Here is a 6494-nt window from a genome sequence, read left to right on the forward strand (position 1 = left end):
TCAGATACTACGTCAATGGTGGCATTGCAAGCCCATCTTCAGCATCACCAACGCCGGTATCATACTATCTGAGGTGACCTGAGCTACACCCATCAATATCCAGCCTTCTCTCCGTGCAGCCAACATGGTTCAATAAGAGACGCAGTAAAATAAGAGCATGTGCCTCAGATCCAGCCCTCCAGGCAGTAGCGGTTACTGGGATCAGCATGGATTAGATGTCTTTCCAGGCTGATCGATGTGAGGTGGAGATGGGGTTGGTGGCTTGGTGGGGTAGAGGAAGCTTTGGTGCCTCCTCCTGGGGGCTGTAATGATTCTGATAGCTGATATCTGTGGTTGCTGGAGGGAGAAGAAGGAGATAAAAAAAAAAAGTGCAGACACTTCCAGTAAATGGAGTTTAATCTGTCAATTAAGTTGTCATGCTTGAGTTAAATTGATTCTGCATGTATCGTCCCCAACAATATTCTGATTATGTGTGTAAAACTCCAAGAAAAAGAGCATGACTTTGTCAGTATAATCTTGAGCTTTTTGTTTTTCAAGAATACTCGGGTCAAGTCGAAGATCAGTATGAGTTGAGAAAGAAATGACTCACCATCTATATGAAGCTCTAAATGTATGCACCAAGTATGAAGCTCTTACAACTCGCTAATTATGTAATGTTGTTGCAGAACAAATACCTGAGCATACATGTTGTTACCTTTCAAAACTTGTCTTGATAATAAATAAGTGCATAAAAGTTGTTACTGTGATGGAGCAACATGCCTCCTCGGTACAGACAGTTACATGCTCACCCTAAGCCACTGACAGCTGAGCATAAAATAGATGACACACAGTTAATCCAAATATCAGTGGTGCCCCAGTCTAACCTGATGGCTGAGTCTGTGGTGTTACATATTCATCGCTTGCTCCTATTTCACATTCAAAACTGACAGGAACATTTCAGCCAATCGTTATCAAATAATTTTTTTTCAAATCCTGGTCATTTCCAAAATGACACTGCTGAAATGCTCCACAGACAGAATTGTCATTCATTTTCATTCCAAGCTTCATTAAGGAATTCAAGTGAGATAAAATACCTATTTGAGGAGGCAAACTTGGAAGGGAGATATGGAGAATATTTAGGATAGAAAAGTGACGATGGTTCTCTTTATCACAATTTCTCTTTATGACATATTACTGGATAAAATTGAGGAGTTTAAGCAAGTTGGGGAGATTGTAAGAAAAAATATAATCATTATAAGGATAAGGACAAAGACACGATACACACACCACCAGACTGAGAAAGAAGTCATCTCTCTTATAAATTACCTTGACACAGAGAAAGCAAGTGAGTAACACTCTCACTTCTGTCAATATTGATGCACTAGAGCAAAGAAAGTAACCCACACATGGTCCAACGGGGCTCCACTGAAAGACTTTGGTTGTGCTACCAGCTACCAGGTGTGAACTGTATGAATGACTGTATGTAAAGCAGGGCGTTCCCTGAAAAATGGCATCAATGAAACCATACCTCGATCAAAAGATGAAAAAGTGACTTTGTACAAAACCCAACCAGATCTGAATATTCATCAAAACTGTCTATAATATGTTTTCGATCAAAATGATTTAGCCACTGCCCTTCCTGGGGAGTTCAGTCGGACCCAAACAAGCAGCCTATTTAGTTGGTGTTGTTGTTGTGCAGACTGGTTGAGAAGGTGTACCTGGCATGAAACACTGGGCCAGTGTTCAACCTCAGAGCTCCGTCATTCACAGGCATAAATGTACCACTGAATAAGTGCATGTGTTTGTGTTAGTGAGTGTGCCATTCCAACACTGGACCCACTGTTGAGTGTGAGTCATTACACATGTTTTAATGTGTGTGTGTGTCTGGGCAACATGGTGTATGATGGTGATCTGACTTCTTCTGCCTTCTGTTAGCAAGGATAATGATTTCATAGCAAATTAAAAATAGATCAAATGATGATCAACAGAGATCCCAAATGTGTGACTGAACAGATCTGCCTTCTGCTGTTAATGCAGGTGAAAAACACGACTCCCCCCTCTGATCTAACTTTTCACCGCCTGCTCCATTTCGGTTTAAGCACAGGGCTCAGAGGGGAGGTCGAGATGTTGAGTTGAAGCGTGTACTTCGCAGGGTCAGCAGTGTCACTTTGCCTGCTACCCACTGAGAAGCAGGCAGACTCCGCTAAGTCTATCCTTGGGCTGGGCACCTCTGGTCAGGCATGCCAGTCAACCAGGTGGGGGCCTGAGGGAGGGCGCTCACAACTGTGAAAGGACAGCCTGCGTGCCCTGAGACAGGCTCTTTGCAGCTGTCAGAATCTCTGACCCCTGCCAAGTCCACCCCCAACCTGACTCTGCCACATTCAGCTTCACACAGGGCAACGACCCATGGAGGCCAGTGGAAGGCTCAAGGGTGGAGGAATACCATCACTCCATTGCTCACTCTTGAAGGGCACGTTTTCATGCCTTTAATATATATGTCCCCCGTTCAATGCACCTGTCATGCAAAGCCATGAACAGTTTGGACTTGCCTCATCCCTTCAAAACTAATCCCTGTGCAGCAAGAACAATTAACAATTTATCAAGCCTACTTGTTGAAGCTATTTGACTGAATATACAGTAGCTTTAGGAACTCATCTGGCACTTTTAGTTCATGCTACTCATCCCTCCTAAATCATGCTTAACAAAAGAAATATCACTGTTGTTAACATTTATGAACTATATTGAAAAAACTTCCATCTCACAACACAGATAAAAATGTTTGATGCATGAAAACTTCAGCAAATTAATAGCTTGTAAGCTTCATTTTAATGACCCACTTATAACACAGTCGAATGTGAGAATGTGGCTCTGCTCTGCCATGACGGAACAGTGATGTCCTCCAGTCCCAAGCTACCCCCAGCTAATAGGGAATTAGCTGTGCGTTTGTTCTGGCAAACGGAACATCACCCAGAGAGTATGTAACAATTTTAGCACAAAACTTTTCAGAGAATCCTCCTGAAGGTCACTGTGCTTCTCTGAATGGTTTCGGCATCAGATGAAATAAAGTCTAGCAGTCACACAAAGGAAGAGAGAAATACAGAACCAGAGAGGTCGGTAAGACATCCAAAAGTGTATATATTCAGTCTGTGGGCTCCGCTCAGTGTGAGCAGGGTGGCCACCTTTGCTCAGCAGGTGATAATGACAAAGATAACAGCAGCAACGAGGAGGATAAAAAGAAGGTCAAGGTAAAACAGCCAGAGGCATTTGAACAGCAAATGTACACAACAAAACAGAAAATTACAAGGTGGGAGGCAGTAATATATGAGCCAGTGGATGAATGAAAAACAAGTTTAACCAGGAGGAAAAATTAAGGATACTTATGTCAGGATATATTCATATTATACATCTATACAGAGTCTCACAGTAAACCTGTCGGAAATAGTTTACACTTAGCTCTGATAACAGGGCGGCGGGCCCAAAATATCATCCATCTCTGTTTCTTTGCTTACATCATAGCAATTTATTTCTACCTTCTTTCTTTTTCATGTAATTCCATTTGTCTTGCCAGATGTTTTTAGTAAGGCATAAATAATTACACGTCCTTTTCAGGTGCGGTATAAATGTAATCTTCTCCACAAACTAACCCAAACAATCTCACATAATCATGAACATAAAAGAAAAAAATAATGAAGAGTGCAGCCAGAGTAACATCCTCTATTAACGCTTTCAAATGAGCCTGCGAGATGAGCAATTGTCCACAGCGCTGAGTCGTTAAAGAAGTATAAAGCCACTTTAAAGCATTTTGCTGGAGCATCTTTGACTGCCAGCCTACTGAGGTGGAAGTAATAAGTACCGCAATAACAACACACAGTGACTGACAGGCTGTTTGACTCTTGTTTCTCTGTATCGCTGCTGCCAACAACAAAACCTGGAAACTTCACCAATACCTGAAACACACACAAACACCACAGGGTGTAACAATATCCAAAGGTAGGTGATGGTTAACTTTGCTGCAAAGTTAAAAGAGCTAAAGAAAAAACATTTTTGTCTACTCTGAAAAGCCCCACAATTTGTGTTGCAAAAGAGATGAACAATGTGATTGATTCAGTATATCACCCACATTGAATGTAGTTCAAACAGAGAAGCAGTCAGTGAAAAGATTAAATATCAAAACCTACGATTCTGTCTGTGTTGCTTAATGCGGGTAACAGTAACGTTAGCAGCTACGATTAGGATACAAACATCTGTTTTTCAAAAAAACACCTTCACATTTGTCTTTGCTTTTTTTTCACTTGGTTATGAATTAACTTAAACAACAAATAATCAAAACTTCTTCTGCCAAGACAAAAAAAAGGACACAAATAAAACCTGACTACACCACCTTTACAGTTGGAACTTAGAAGTGGTTTGAGGAAGTGAGAAGCAAAGACTGAAATTACTGCTGCATGTCTGCAGGAAGGGATAAAAAACATAAAAAACACAAGTCAAACCATGAAAAAATATTGGCTTCTAATAGTGTGAGGGTAATCTAAGCTTATTTAGTGTTTTACAATAAATAAATAAAAAACATATGATATGATACATATGATATGATCATTTCACATATATATATGGGGATGGTGGTGGCTCAGAGACGGTCACACATTAAAATGTAGAGTTGGTGGTCTGATCACTGAACGTCAAGATGTAGCATAAAAGTAATTTTCAAGCATATATTGCTCTTAACCATATTTTAAAGTACTGTTTCAATCTGTGCGGAAACCGTATCATCGTAGTACGGGTCAAATTCAAATTAAATTAGTTTTTTGTTTGTATGTTTTCCTTCAACATACCATCTCCTGATGCTCACTCGTCTCGATTAAAACTCTGAAGTGCCATAATTATCCTGCTTTCATGTATTGAAAAAGACAAAGATAAGTAAACCAAAAACGATTCCAAGAAACCTATTGTGACCTTTGTCGTAACAGAAAGACAAATTGCAGCATTCATCAGCTGGCAACATTAGGCAAGAGAGTCCCATTCTAAAAGGTGTTGCCCACAAATAAATCTTATCCAGAGCGGCGGTACTATGTCAGTTTTTCTAAATCAATGCTGTGATTTTTTTTCTCATGATTTTTCACACCTGTTATTTGTTACAACAGCAAAAAGGTTGTAGTAAATAACATCTCAAATATGAAGCAGCTCATCATCACATATGTCCTGCTTTTCCATTATCTTACATGCATAGCCAGTTTTGCCCTCTCTAAAGGCATAAAACCTGGAAGTCATGCTGTACATGATGTAGATGTATGTCAGTGACCAGGAAATACACAGTTTGACAATCTTGAGGATTGCAAAATTATTATCATGCTATTTCTCTTGAAAGAACTATGTCATCCTGAACATCTGAAAATATGAAGAATGAATACCTCAATTGTTAACATCTCACTAAATCTGACAACTATAGGCAGTGCAGACCCCAAGTCCACCTGGAAAACTTATTTACCATTTTCAGTGGGAAAAACTATTAAGTTAGATTGTAGATTTCATAGTTCATACATAAAGGTACGAAGCATCAACTCGTAACTTAAGCAACTCCTTTAACATATTTAGTTGGAATTCACAGATGATTATAAATCAGAAAAATTTCAAAATGTATGTTAAAACTTCAGTATCCACATTAAATGGCTAGTGTGGACTAATCCACAATTAACAATCTAATTTCAAGCTTGTTAAATTAGACTATTCATTAATTTGTTATAAGCGTATTAACTTCTACGTTACCATTCATTAGCAGTTATAGAAACAGCATTTTCCTTGGAGTGAAATGAGAAGGAAGAGGACTGAATGTACGGTGCAGCTGATGCGCAATTACGCATAAGCTCCAAAAGTCATACTCACCCCAAACCACAAAGGTGAGACTTATCTGCCGTTTGGGAAAATAAAACTTTACATGAACGCCTTTGATTTACTCCAGTCTGTCAGAAAGCAGCAAAACAGCACGCCTTATATCGTATCAATAATCATTTCAGCCACAATCAAACTTTTTTTCACAGACAGCACCCCTCCTGTGCGTGTCTGCAGCGGACAATATGATGCAAAAGAGCAAATCTTACCGGTCACTTTCCGTTTCTGACCTCCCGTGTTCGTCCGTGCCCAACGACAGAGGAAACAGTTAAGACAGGGTAAAGACTGCCCGCCAAGCAAAGAGCAAACCTGTCCAGTGCAGCGGTCATGTCAAGTTAAACATAGTGAAACACATTGTGCTAGGAAGTGCATTTTCTCAATAAAAGCACACAATGATCTTGAAGCATAGCGATTTGGTCCAGATTAGGCCCTATAAACATAAACAAGAAGCACAAAATATCTGTTTTTTCTGTAAACTATGGAGAAATAAGCTATTTAAACTAAAAACATTTAAAAAAATCTCTGTGTTGCTCAACATTTGTGTGTGGGGCTTCTATTTACCTGTTTTCCAACCTAAATTGAGCTTTATTTTTAAAGGCATGTCCAGAAGTGTTCACTCATTTTCTTTT

General features: G+C 39.6%; 1 protein-coding gene across 2 annotated transcripts in view; it reads right to left on the reverse strand.

Moving 5' to 3' along the window:
* The window catches only part of znf385c (zinc finger protein 385C), a 127623-nt gene extending 121494 nt beyond the window's left edge, over positions 1–6129 (reverse strand). For both annotated transcript variants that reach the window (XM_075454282.1, XM_075454283.1), the window contains exon 1: positions 6075–6129. The gene's annotated coding sequence lies outside the window, so the exon portion shown is untranslated. The remainder of the gene's footprint in view (positions 1–6074) is intronic.
* Between the last annotated feature and the right edge of the window lie 365 nt (positions 6130–6494).

Source organism: Odontesthes bonariensis, chromosome 21 (genome assembly GCF_027942865.1).
Source record: "Odontesthes bonariensis isolate fOdoBon6 chromosome 21, fOdoBon6.hap1, whole genome shotgun sequence".
Classification (NCBI taxonomy): Eukaryota; Metazoa; Chordata; class Actinopteri; order Atheriniformes; family Atherinopsidae; genus Odontesthes; species Odontesthes bonariensis.